At 43.9% G+C, this 14,753-nt stretch overlaps 1 protein-coding gene across 1 annotated transcript in view; it reads left to right on the top strand.

Annotated features, from left to right (window-relative positions):
* Positions 1-2,529: 2,529 nt before the first annotated feature.
* LOC124749659 (dipeptidyl peptidase 1-like) overlaps positions 2,530-14,753 on the top strand; it is a 54,162-nt gene continuing 41,938 nt past the window's right edge. Inside the window, exon 1 of the mRNA XM_047248972.1 lies at positions 2,530-2,654. The gene's annotated coding sequence lies outside the window, so the exon portion shown is untranslated. The remainder of the gene's footprint in view (positions 2,655-14,753) is intronic.

The raw sequence follows: 14,753 nt of genomic DNA, 5'->3' as shown, positions 1-14,753 counted from the left end.
CTTATTATTCCCTCTTGGTTGTTGTACATATTGTATATGACCCGTCTCTCCCTATAGCTTACCCCTACTTTTTTCAGAATCTCGAACAGCTTGCACCATTTTATATTGTCGAACGCTTTTTCCAGGTCGACAAATCCTATGAAAGTGTCTTGATTTTTCTTTAGCCTTGCTTCCATTATTAGCTGTAACGTCAGAATTGCCTCTCTCGTCCCTTTCTTTTTCCTAAAGCCAAACTGATCGTCACCTAGCGCATTCTCAATTTTCTTTTCCATTCTTCTGTATATTATTCTTGTAAGCAGCTTCGATGCATGAGCTGTTAAGCTGATTGTGCGATAATTCTCGCACTTGTCAGCTCTTGCCGTCTTCGGAATTGTGTGGATGACGCTTTTCCGAAAGTCAGATGGTATATCGCCAGACTCATATATTCTACACACCAACGTGAATAGTCGTTTTGTTGCCACTTCCCCCAATGATTTTAGAAATTCTGATGGAATGTTATCTATCCCTTCTGCCTTATTTGACCGTAAGTCCTCCAAAGCTCTTTTAAATTCCGATTCTAATACTGGATCCCCTATCTCTTCTAAATCGACTCCTGTTTCTTCTTCTATCACATCAGACAAATCTTCACCCTCATAGAGGCTTTCAATGTATTCTTTCCACCTATCTGCTCTCTCCTCTGCATTTAACAGTGGAATTCCCGTTGCACTCTTAATGTTACCACCGTTGCTTTTAATGTCACCGAAGGTTGTTTTGACTTTCCTGTATGCTGAGTCTGTCCTTCCGACAATCATATCTTTTTCGATGTCTTCACATTTTTCCTGCAGCCATTTCGTCTTAGCTTCCCTGCTCTTCCTATTTATTTCATTCCTCAGCGACTTGTATTTCTGTATTCCTGATTTTCCCGGAACATGTTTGTACTTCCTCCTTTCATCAATCAACTGAAGTATTTCTTCTGTTACCCATGGTTTCTTCGCAGCTACCTTCTTTGTACCTATGTTTTCCTTCCCAACTTCTGTGATGGCCCTTTTTAGAGATGTCCATTCCTCTTCAACTGTACTGCCTACTGCGCTATTCCTTATTGCTGTATCTATAGCGTTAGAGAACTTCAAACGTATCTCGTCATTCCTTAGTACTTCCGTATCCCACTTCTTTGCGTATTGATTCTTCCTGACTAATGTCTTGAACTTCAGCCCACTCTTCATCACTACTATATTGTGATCTGAGTCTATATCTGCTCCTGGGTACGCCTTACAATCCAGTATCTGATTTCGGAATCTCTGTCTGACCATGATGTAATCTAATTGAAATGTTCCCGTATCTCCCGGCCTTTTCCAAGTATACCTCCTCCTCTTGTGATTCTTGAACAGGGTATTCGCTATTACTAGCTGAAACTTGTTACAGAACTCAATTAATCTTTCTCCTCTTTCATTCCTTGTCCCAAGCCCATATTCTCCTGTAACTTTTTCTTCTACTCCTTCCCCTACAACTGCATTCCAGTCGCCCATGACTATTAGATTTTCGTCCCCCTTTACATACTGCATTACCCTTTCAATATCTTCATACACTTTCTCTATGTGTTCATCTTCAGCTTGCGACGTCGGCATGTATACCTGAACTATCGTTGTCGGTGTTGGTCTGCTGTCGATTCTGATTAGAACAACCCGGTCACTGAACTATTCACAGTAACACACCCTCTGCCCTACCTTCCTATTCATAACGAATCCTACACCTGTTATACAATTTTCTGCTGCTCTTGATGTTACCCGATACTCATCTGACCAGAAATCCTTGTCTTCCTTCCACTTCACTTCACTGACCCCTACTATATCTAGATTGAGCCTTTGCATTTCCCTTTTCAGATTTTCTAGTTTCCCTACCATATTCAAGCTTCTGACATCCACGCCGCGACTCGTAGAACGTTATCCTTTCGTTGATTATTCAATCTTGTCTCATGGTAACCTTCCCCTTGGCAGTCCCCTCCCGGAGATCCGAATGGGGGACTATTCCGGAATCTTTTGCCAATGGAGAGATCATCATGACACTTCTTCAAATACAGGCCACATGTCCTGTGGATAGACGTTACGTGTCTTTAATGCAGTGGTTTCCATTGCCTTCTGCATCCTCATGTCGTTGATCATTGCTGATTCTTCCGCCTTTAGTGGCAATTTTCCACCCCTAGGACAAGAGAGTGCCCTGAACCTCTATACGCTCCTCCGCCCTCTTTGGCAAGGCCGTTGGCAGAATGAGGCTGACTTCTTATGCCGGAAGTCTTCGGCCGCCAATGCCGATTATTTATCAAAATTTAGGCAGTGGCGGAGATCGAACCCGGGACCGAAGACGTTTTGATTATGAATCAAAGACGCTACCCCTAGACCACCGGTATATAGGAAATCTGAAAGGAGAGAGGTGGGTATAACTAGATCTGCGTAATACTTTGTTGATGTATAGTATCTCATATTTAATTTTGGCTGCAGGAGTTGAGACAGCAACCATGTTTACATCCCCGTGCGTCTCGGTGGTGGTGGCAGCCCTGCTGTTGGTGGGCGTTACAGCAGACACTCCAGCGAGTTGCCTGTACAGTGACGTGCAGGGCAGCTGGACTTTCTACGAGGGCGAGAGGAATCTCGACAATACCGCCACCTGCGACTCGTTTGGTAAGTAGCTGAACAGAAAGTTTCTAGCAAAACGATGTTATCGATTTGTTTTTGTCCTGTAAATAAATTCACAATTAACTGCTGTAAATATAGTCAGCATCTATAACAAATATTAACATACCATGTAACAAGAAATGGCAAATTAGTTGTAGTAATAGTACACACATCAAAAAAAGTTTTGTATCACCCTAGTTCCCGGAACTCCTGAAGATAGACGTTGACTGTGGATAATCTATCACAGACACAGTCCCTTTGACTGTTCAGAGATGTCACTAAACCCGCCCAAAGATGTAAACAACCATACATGAGCAGCGCCTATTAGGCGGAGGGGTCCGACAGCCAGTCAGTTCCTATCATTCCACCAGGAAGGAGGTACACGGCTCGTGTTGTCTGTAGTTCAACCATGCCTAGACAGTGAATACCGCGGTTCGATCGCGTCCGTATGTTACTTTGTGCCAGGAAGGGCTCTCAACAATCAAATTATCCAGGCGTCTCGGAGTGAACCAAATCGATTTTGTTCAGACTTGGAGGAGATACAGAGAGACAGGAACTGTCGATGACATGCCTCGCTCAGGCCGCCCAAGGGCTACTACTACTGCAGTGGATGACCGCTGCCTACGGATTATGGCTCGGAGGAACAGCAACGTCACCATGTTGAATAATGCTTTTCGTGCAACCACAGGACGTCGTGTTACGACTCAAGCTATGCGCAATAGGCTGCAAGATTCGCAACTTCACTCCCAACTTCCATGGCGAGGTCGATCTTTGCAACCACGACACCATGCAGCGAGGTATAGATGGGCCCAACAACATGCCGAATGGACCGCTCAGGATTGACATCACGTTCTCTTCATCGATGAGTGTCGAATATGCCTTCAACCAGACAATCGTCGGAGACGTGTTTGGAGGCAACCCGGTCAGGCTGAACGCCTTAGACACACTGTCCAGCGTGGAGGTTCCCTGCTGTTTTGGGGTAGCATTATGCAGGACCAACTTACGCCTCTGGTGGTCATGGAAGGTGCTGCAACGGCTGCACGATACGTGAGTGCCATCCTCCGACCGATAGTGCGACCATATCGGCAGCATATTGGCGAGGCATTCGTCTTCATGGACGGCAATTCACGCCCCCATCGTGCACATTTTGTGAATAACTTCATTTAGGATAACGACATCGCCCGACTAGAGTGGCCAGTATGTTCTCCAGACATGAACCCTATCGAAAATGCCTGGGATAAATTGTAAATGGCTGTTTATGGACGAAGTGACCCACCAGCCACTCTGAGGTATCTACGCCGAATCGCCGCTGAGGAGTGGGACAATCTGGACCAACAGTGCCTTGATGAACTTGTGGATAGTATGCCACGAAGAATACAGACACGAATCAATGCAAGAGGACGTGCTACTTGGTATTAGAGGTACCATTGTGTACAGCAATCTGGACCACCACTTCTGAAGGTCTCGCTGTAGGGTGGTACAACATGCAATGTGTGGTTTTCATGAGCAGAAATGATGTTTATGTTGATCTCTATTCCAGTTTTCTGTACAGGTTCCGGAACTCTCGGAACCGAGGTGATGCAAAACTTTATTTGATGTGTGTATATTTAATACGAGCGCTTTATTTCTATGTGGGTTGAGATATACTCCATCAAAACTTCTCGCCGAAATTGCTAGTTGCTACGCTTCTGGGCTTGCATCCGAGGTAAAGGTACTGGTATAGAAACTAGACTGCAGTTAGAGTTGAGAGAGACGAAAAAGGTTACGAAGTAGTCAAAAAGGGAGTGAGAGATGGACATAGCCTGTCCCCAGTGTGATCAAATAAGTACAATGAGCAGGAAGCAAATGAAACCAAGGAGAAATTCGGAAAATGAATTTATGTTCAGGAAGGAAAGATACAAACTTCCACTTTTTCCAATGAAATTGTGATATATGTCAAAGGTGGCATAGGACTTGGAAGAGCAGTGGAACGGAATGGTTAGTGTCTTGAAAAGAGATTCTTAGTTGACAAAAGTAAAACAAGGGTAATAGAACGCAATCGAATTAAGATAATGCTGAGCGGTTCGGACTAGGAAATGAGACATGGGAAGTACTAGTCGAGTTTAGCTGTTTGGACAGCAAAGGAAGTGGAGATGCCCGAAGTACAGAGTGTATAACATACAGACTGACAACATAAGAAAAGCTTTCATTAATATCGAATATAAATTAAAGTGGAAGTTGTTAGCTGGCTGGTTGGCTGGATGATTAAAGGGACAAAGTGCTAGGTCGTCAGTCCCCTTTTCCTCGAACAGATGACCTACTGTGGAAAACTCAGGGGAAGGAAAACCCAAGGTGTACCAAAGGTCAGCGAAGGCGAGATAAGGGACAAAAGAAGAAGAAAGAGAGACACATGAAGAAAGGCAGGCATGATGCTCCACCTAGGGAGCAACAAGAAGAACCCAAAAGCAGAATACAATGAGGGGACATACAGCCCCATCCCCCTCCACTTACGAGAGGTACCCCACTCAGAAATTCCCTAGGGAAGAGTGCCAACACGGCAGGGCAAGAGAAGCACAGATAGACATACGACGAGCAAGTCAAACAGGCCACATGAGAGGGGGGGGGGGGGGGAAGAGCAGGTAGGGTTAGGGGTAGGGTGTACCACCAAACCGAGACAGCTGCAGCCCTGTCTGGGCAGAGGAGGCTACACAATGTTGTGTCAACCCCTCAGTGTGCCGATAAGGTTAAGTGGCCATCCCCGAAAGGGAGTGGTAAAAGCCCCCTTTATGAAAACTCCCTCAATGGGCCGATAAGGTTAATTTCCCTTCTTTAAAGGGAGTGGTATGAACCAAATGTAAAACTAAGTCTGCTGCACAGGTATCGTCTCCTAATACCAGGGGTAGCGAGTGAGGGAGATTGAGAGTCCACCGCAGGGCCGCCGGGCTGGGACAGTCCAGCAAAATGTGAACCACTGTGAAATGAGAACCACAACAACAGTGGGTTGGGTCCTCATGGCAAAGGAGATGACCATGAATTTGCCAAGTATAGACAAAGCGGAGCAGGCAAAGAATGGTAGAGTCTTTGCAAGCGGCCTGCATGGAGGACCTTGTAGGTTTGGAGTCTTCTTTATTACCTGTAGTTTATTTGGTGAAGTCAAAGTGAGCTATTCCGTATTCCAGTACCCTAAAGTTTGAATACTGATTTGAAGAGTCAGCTTACTGGTAGCCAGTTTGGCCAGTATCCCGACGTAGTCAGGAACTTGACGAAGGTCACTGAGCGTCCACATTGTTCAAGGGCATACAGGGAATCCTGGATAGCAATGACCAAGGGATGGCGAGGGTTACACTGGTCAAGAGCTTGCAGACTGCATGAGGAGTCGCTACAGATGAGAAAGGACTCGCTGGTGAAGGAACTGACCACGGAAGTCTACGATCTGGTTACGAGCTCGAGTTCGACATAAAGTTGTAATCTGTCAGCGAGTTTTATAACAGTTTAATCTGTGCTATTGAACAAATATTCACTGCGAAAACAACTCCGTCTTAACTTTAATTGATCCATTTCTTCCTGGTTTGGCAGTCCATCGATGGACACATAGCTGTGGATATTTGAAAGTAGGAGACAAGTATGGCTAGATTGAAGATAAGGGAAGGATAGAAGTTAAACGTTTAACTTTCTGTCGATGACCAGGTCTTTTGAGACGGAGCACATGCTCGGTTTGGACAAGCGGCATGAAGGAAATCGACCGTGTCCCTTACAAAGAAACAATCCCGGAATTTCCTTTAAACGATTTAGGGACTACAGAAAAACTAAATCTGGACGGCCTAGACGGGTATTTGGACCATCGTCTTATCGACTGCACGTTTCAGATATGAGGCGCACCATGAGATGTGTCTTTTTTTATTGTGAGTCAACAGTCTTCTGACTGGTTTGGTGCTACCCGCCACGAATTCCTCTGCTGTGCCAAACTTTTCGTCCCATTGTAGCACTTGCAATCTCAGTCCTCTATTATTTGCTGGATGAATTCCAATCTCTGTCTTCCTATGCAGTTTTTACCCTCTGCAGCTCCCAGTAGTTCCATGGAAGTTAATCCCTGTTATCTTAACGTATTCTATCGTCCTGTCCCTTCTTCTAGTCAGTGTTTTCTACACATTCCTTTCCTGCCGATTCTGCGGAGAACCTTCTTATTCCTTACCTCCTCAGTCTAACTACTTTTTAACATTCTTGTGTAGCATCTCATCTCAAATGCTTCGATTCATTTCTGCTCCGGTTTTCCCACAGTCCATATTTCACCAGCATACAATGATGTGCTCCAAAAGTGCTTTCTAAGAAATCCCAGCGTTGCTGCCTCTGAATCACGGGGGTCCCGGGTTCGATTCCCGGTCGGGTTGGGGATTTTCTCTGCCCGGGGACTGGGTGTTTGTGTTGTCCTCATTATTTCATCATCATCATCATCATCATTCGTGGCAGTGGGTAATTGGACTGTGAAAACCCTGGATTGTGTCAAAACTGGGACTTTGTATGGACGCTGATGACCGCGCAATTGAGCGCCCCACAAACCAAACATCAATCAATTAGGAAATCTCTTTCTCAAATTAAGATCTATGTTTGATAGTGGATTTCCCTTGGCCAGGAATGCCCTTTTTTCAGTGTTAGTATGATGTTCTTCTTGCTCCGTCCATCATAGGTTATTTTGCTTTCTAGGTAGCAGAATTCCTTAACTTCGTGTATTTCGTGATCACGAATTCTGATGTGAAGCTTCTCGGTATTCTCATTTCTTCTACTTCTCCTTATTTTTTCCTTTCTACGATTTACTCTCAATCCATATTCTATACTCATTAGACTGTTCATTCCATTCAACATATGCTGTAATGCCTTCACTTTCACCTAGGATAGCAATGTCATCAGTGTAACTTATCACCGATATCCTTTGACCTAGAATTTTAATCCCACACTTGAAACTTTTTTTAATTTCCGTCATTGCATCTTCGATGTGTACATTGAACATTAGGGGTGAAAAACTACCTCCCTGTCTTCCACCCTTCTGGATTCGAGCGGTTCCTTCTTGGTTTTCCACTGTTTTTGTTCCCTCTTGGTTCGTGTACATGTTGCAAAATACCCATCATTCTCTTGCAGCTTTCCCCAACTTTCCCTGTCGAACGCGCTTTCCAGGTCGAGAAATTCTATGAACGTCCTTGTTGCTACAAACAAGCCTGACATAATCGGCGGCGAAAGTGTACAGAGATTAGTGACTAACTTTTGGTTAGTAAATTTGACTGGTCAATCAAGAAGGCTAGGAGAGTATTTTTGCTGAAAAGAGCAGTTAGACAGTTGCTAGCATCCCACTTACACAATGAACTGAAGTCGTTTAGTTCCACTAAAATGGGCTTAGAGGAACTACAGGCAAAAATTTAACGGAGTGCAAATCATACTGTGCCGAGTAAGTGGATTAAGGACGGAAAACGCCCACCTTGGTTTAACAGCGAAATTTGAAAAATGTCGAGGAAGCAAACGCTGAGGTACTCGGGGTTCCGGCTGGTCCCGGCGGAGGTTCGAGTCCTTCCTCGGGCATGGGTGTGTGTTTTTGTCCTTAGGATAATTTAGGTTAAGTAGTGTGTAAGGTTAGGGACTGATGACCTTAGCAGTTAAGTCCTATAAGATTTCACACACACTTGATCATTTTTGAACTCGCGGTTCAAAAGAGAACGCGCAAATGACAACAGGTAAAGTTAATAGACATTCTTGGTTTTGTAAAAAGATCGATGCGCGAAGCTTACAACAACTACCTCTTCATACTTTAGCAACAGATCTTGCCGAGAACCCGAGAAATTTCTGGTCCTACGTAAAATGGCTACATGGGCCTAAGGCTTCCACCCAGTCACTCGCTGACCAGTCTGTTGTGGCAGAAGGAGATAGCAAAAGTAAAGGCGAAGTTCTAAATTTCGCGTATTAAGAAATCGTTAACGCAGGAGAATGGTACAAACATGCCGTCGTTTGATCGTCGTACAGATTCCAGCATGGAGGACATAGTAATATGCATCTCTGGTGGAGAGAAACAACAGAGTTGAAAGCAGATCAGTTGCCAGGTCTTGATGGAATCCCATTTTGGTTTTACGTAGAGTACTCTACAGAATAGGTCCATTACTTAGCTTTCATATATCGCGAATCTCTTGGCCAACGCAAAGTCCCATGCGACTGGAAAGCGCAGACGACTCCTGTGTATTAGAAGGGTAAAAGAATGAACCCTCAGATATTATAGACCAGTATCTTCAACACCGGTTTTCTGCAAAATCGTTGAACATATTCTCAGTTCGAATATGATAAATTTCCTTGTCCACAAATGAGCATGGTTTTAGAAAGCATCGCTCGCGGGAAACTCAGCTTACCTTTTTCTCACGAGATCCTGCGAAACCATGTATGAAGGCAACAGGTGGATTCCATATTCCTAGATATCCGTAATGCATTAGACATGGTGCCACACTGCCGACAGTTACCAAAGGTACAAGCGTACGGAGTAGGTTCCCAGGTATGTGAACTATTCGAAGCCTTCTTAAGTATCAGAACCCAGTATGTAGTCCTCGACGACGAGTGTTCATCATATACAAGGGTATCGACAGGAGTGCCCAGGGGAAGTTATTTTCTGTTTGTATAAATGATCTGGCAGGGCCGGCCGCGGTGGTCTAGCGGTTCTAGGAGCGCAGTCCGGAACCGCGCGACCGCTACGGTCGCAGGTTCGAATCCTGCCTCGGGCATGGATGTGTGTGATGTCCTTAGGTTAGGTAGGTTTAAGTAGTTCTAAGTTCTAGGGGACTGATGACCACAGATGTTCAGTCCCATAGTGCTCACAGCCATTTGAACCATTTGATCTGGCAGACAGGGTAAGTAGCAGTGTGCGGCAGTCTGCTGATGATGCTGTGGTGTATGGGAAGGTGTCGTCGTTGAGTGACTGTAGGAGGATACAAGACGACTTAGACAAAATTTCTAGTTGGTGTGATGAATTGCAGCCAGGTATAAATGAAGAAACATGTAAATTAATGGAGATGAGTGGGAAAAAACAGACCCGTGATCTTCGGCTACAGCATTGGTAGTGTGCTGTTTTACACAGTCACGTCGATTAAATATATAGGCGTAACGTAGCAAAACAAGATGAAATGGAATGAGCTCGCAAGGATTGTAGCAGCGAAGGAGAATGGTCGACTTTGGTTTGTTGGGAGAATTTAGGGAAAGTATGATTCATCTGTTGACTGGAATACTCTCTTTCAAATTCTGAAGATGGCAGGGGTAAAATACAGGGAACGAAAGGCTATTTACAATTTGTACAGAAACCAGATGGCAGTTATAAGAGTCGAGGGACTTGAAAGGGATGGAGTGGTTGGGAAGAGGGTGTGACAGTTTTGTAGCCTCTCCCCGATGCTATTCAATCTGTATATTGAGCAAGCAGTAAAGGAAACAAAAGAAAAGTTCGGAGTAGGTATTAAAATCCATGGAGAAGAAATAAAAACTTTGAGGTTTGCCGATGACATTGTAATTCTGTAAGAGACAGCAAAGGACCTGGAAGAGCAGTTTGAATGGAATGGACAGTGTCTTGAAAGGAGGATATAAGATGAACACCAACAAGAGCAAAACGAGGATAATGCTGCGGGAATTAGATTAAGAAATGAAACGCTTAAAGTAGTAAATGGGTTTTTCTATTTGGGGAGCAAAATAACTGATTGTGGTCGAAGTAGAGAGGATATAAAATGTAGACTGGCAATTTCAAGGAAAGCGTTTCTGAAGAAGAGAAATTTGTTAACATCGAGTATTGATTTAAGTCTCAAGAAGTCGTTGCTGAAAGTATTTGTATGGAGTGTAGCCTTGTATGGAAGTGAAACGTGGACGATGAATAGTTCAGACAAAAAGAGAATAGAAACTTTCGAAATGTGGTGTTACAGAAGAGTGCTGAAGATTAGATGGGTAGATCACATAACTAATGAGGAGGTATTGAATAGAATTGGAGAGAAGAGGAGTTTGTGGCACAACTTGAGTAGAAGAAGGGATCGGTTGGTAGGGCATATTCTGAGGCATCAAGGGATCACCAATGTAGTATTGGAGGGCAGCTTGGAGGGTAAAAATCGTAGAGGGAGACCAAGAGATGAATACACTAAACAGATTCAGAAGGATGTAGGTTGCAGTAGGTACTGGGAGATGAAGAAGCTTGCACAGGATAGAGTAGTATGGAGAGCTGCATCAAACCAGTCTCAGGACTGAAGACCACAACAACAACATGGTTCATCTGAAAATGAGATCGCATATAGGACGCTAGAGCGACCCATTGTCGAGTACTACTCGAGTGTTTAGTTTAAAAGAAGACATCGAAGTAATTCAACGCGGGCTGCTAGATTTGTTACCGATAGGTTCCAACAACACTAAAGTATTACAGAGATGCCTCGGGAACTCATATGGGAATCAGCTGGAGGGAAGGCGACGTTCTTTTCGAGGATTAGGCCTACTATTCAGAAAATTTGGAGAACCGGTATTTGACGCTCACTGCAGAACTATTCTACTGCCGCCAACGTGCATTTCGCTTAAGGAACATGAAGACAAGATTACAGAGATTAGGGCTCGTACGGAGGCATATACAGGGTGGTCCATCGATCGTGACCAGGCCAAATATCTCACGAAATAAGCGTCAAACGAAAAAACTACGAAGAACGAAACTTGTCTAGCCCGAAGGGGGAAACCAGATGGCGCTATGTTTGGCCCGCTAGATGGCGCTGCCATAGGTCAAACGGATATCAACTGCGTTTTTTAAAACAGCAACCCCCATTTTTAATTACACATTCGTGTAGTAAGTAAAGAAATATGAATGTTTTAGTTGGACCACTTTTTTCGCTTTGTGATAGATGCCGCTGTAGTAGTCACAAACGTATGGCTCTCAATTTTAGACGAACAGTTGGTAACAGGTAGGTTTTTTTAAATTAAAATACAGAACGTAGGTACGTTTGAACATTTCATTTCGGTGTTCCAATGTGATACATGTACCTTTGTGAACATATCATTTCTGAGAACACATAGTGTTACAGCGTGATTACCTGTAAATACCACATTAATGCAATAAATGCTCAAAATGATGTCCGTCAACCTCAATGCATTTGGCAATACGTGTAACGACATTCCTCTCAACAGCGAGTATTTCGCCTTCCGTAATGTTCGCAGATGCATTGGCAAAGCGCTGACGCATGTTGTCAGGCGTTGTCGGTGGATCACGATAGCAAATATCGTTCAACTTTCCCCACAGAAAGAAATCCGGGGACGTCAGATCCGGTGAATGCGCGGGCCATGGTATGGTGCTTCGACGACCAATCCACCTGTCCTGAAATACCGCTTCAACCGCACGCGAGCTATGTGCCGGACATCCATCGTGTTGGAAGTACATCGCCATTCTGTCATGCAGTAAAACATCTTGTAGTAACATCGGTAGGAAATCGGCATACATTGCACCATTTTGATTGCCATCGGTAAAATGGGGGCCAATTATCTTTCTTCCCATAATGCGGCACCATACATTATCCCGCCAAGGCCGCTGATGTTCCACTTGTCGCAGCCATCGTAGATTTTCCGTTGCCCAATAGTGCATATTACGCCGGTTTACGTTACCGCTATCGGTGAATGACGCTTCGTCGCTAAATAGAACGTGTGCAAAAAATCGGTCATCGAGCCGTGATTTCACTTGTGCCCAGTGGCAGAACTGTACACGACGTTTAAAGTCATCGCCATGCAATTCCTGGTGCATAGAAATATGGTACGGGTGGAATCGATGTTGATGTAGCGTTCTCAACACCGACGTTTTTGAGATTCCCGATTCTCGCGCCATTTGTCTGCTACTGATGTGCGGATTAGCCGCGACAGCAGCTAAAACACCTAGTTGGGCATCATCATTTGTTGCAGGTCGTGGTTGACGTTTCACCTGTGGCTGAACACTTCCTGTTTCCTTAAATAACGTAACTATCTGGCGAACGGTCCGGACACTTGGATGATGTCGTCCAGGATACCGAACAACATACATAGCACATGCCCGTTGGGCATTTTGGTCACAGTAGCCATACATCAACACGATATCGACCTTTTCTGCAATTGGTAAACGGTCCATTTTAACACGGGTAATGTATCACGAAGAAAATACCGTCCGCACTGGCGGAATGTTACATGATACCACGTACTTATACGTTTGCGACTATTACAGCGCCATCTATCACAAAGCGAAAAAAGTGGTCCAACTAAAACATTCATATTTCCTTACGTACTACACGAATATATAATAAAAAGGGGGTTCCTATTTTTACAAAAACGCAGTTGATATCCGTTTGACCTATGGCAGCGCCATCTAGCGGGCCAAACATAGCGCCATTTGGTTTCCCCCTTCAAGCTAGACGAGACTTCTTTGTAGTTTTTTCGTTTGATGCTTATTTCGTGAGATATTTGGCCCGGTCACTATCAATGGACAACCCTGTAGATAGTCGTTTTTCCCTGGTTCTGTTTGCGAGTGGAACGGGAAAGGCAATGATTAGTAGTGGTACATGGTACGCTCCACCATGCACCATACGGTGGCTTGTGGAATACGTACGTAGATGTAGGTGTACAATGTGTGATTTTTTTTCAGTCGCGCATCCATAATCAACAGCGACGTCGGAACTGCGTGTCCGGTGCCTTTACCTTAGATAAAGCAAAACTGATCGTCATCTACTGGATCCTCAATTTTCTTTTCCATGTTTCTGTGTACTATTCTTGTCAGGAACTTGGATGCATGGATTATTAAGCAGACTGTGCGATACTTCTCGCACTTCTCGGCTCTTGCTATTTTCGGCATTGTGTGGATGATGTTCTCCCTAAAGTCTGTTGGAATATCGCCGGTCTCATACCTTTTATGCACCAATATGAATAGTTGTTTTGTTGCCACTTCCCCCAAAGATTTTAGAAATTTTGATGGAATGTTATCTGTTCCTTCGGCCTTATTTGATCTTAAGTCTTCCAAAGCTCTTTTAAATTCTGATTCTAATACCGGATCCCCTATCTCTTTCTTACCGACTCCTGTTTCTTCTGTAAGCCATCAGACAAGTCCTCTCCCTCCCTCAGAGAGGCCCTCAGTGTACTCTGTCCACCTAATAGCTGTCTCCCCTACACTTAACTGTGGGAATCCCATCTGACTCTTAATGTATTAACTATTAGTTTTCATTTCACCGAAAGTTGTTTTGACTTTTCTGTACGCTTAGTCAGCTATTCCAACAATCATTTCGTTTTCGATTTCGTCACACTTTTCAAGTAAAAATTTCACCTTAGCTTCCCTGCACTTCCTGTTTATATCGTTCATAAGTGTCCTGTATTTCTGTATTCCTGAATTCCCGTGAACATTTTTGTGCTTTCTTCTCTCGTCGATCAGTTGAAGTATTTCTTCTTTTACCAATGGTTTCTTCGCAGCTATCTTTCTTGTGCCCATATGTCTCTGTCCAACATTCGTGATTGCTCTTTTTAGAAATGTCCCTTCCTCTTCGAATGAATTGCTTACTGAGCTATTCGTTATCGCAGTATCTATAGTCTCAGAGAACCTAAAGCTTATGTCTTCATTCCTTAGTACTTCCGTATCACACTTCTTTACACACTGATTCTTTCTGAATTGTATCTTCATCATTAATAAATTGTGATCTGAGTCTATATCTGTTTCTGGGTACGTGTTACAATGCAGAACCTGATTTCCAAATCTTTGTTTGATTTTGATCTAATCTTATTGAAATCTTCCCGCATGTCCCGACCTTTTCCAAGTATACCTCCTCCTCTTGTGGTTCTTGAACAGAGTATTCACTATTACTAGGTTAAATTTTTTGCAGAGCTCAGTTACTGTTTCTCCTCTCTCTTTCCTACTACCAAACCAAGTCCATATTCTCGCTTAATCGTTTCTTCTACTCCTTCCCCTGCAACAGCATTCCAATCCTCCGTTACCATTAGATTTTAATCTCCCTTTACTTACTGAATTACCCGTTCAGTATCCTCAAATACTTTTTCTATATCTTCATCCTATGCTTGCAACGTCGGCAAGTATACCCAAACTAATGTTTTCGGTTTTGGTTTGCTTCTGACTCTGATGAGAACAATCCC

The sequence above is a fragment of the Schistocerca piceifrons genome, chromosome 1 (genome assembly GCF_021461385.2).
Source record: "Schistocerca piceifrons isolate TAMUIC-IGC-003096 chromosome 1, iqSchPice1.1, whole genome shotgun sequence".
Lineage (NCBI taxonomy): Eukaryota > Metazoa > Arthropoda > Insecta > Orthoptera > Acrididae > Schistocerca > Schistocerca piceifrons.
Note: the sequence above shows the minus strand (reverse complement) of the source record. Positions and strands in the feature narration are given on the sequence as shown.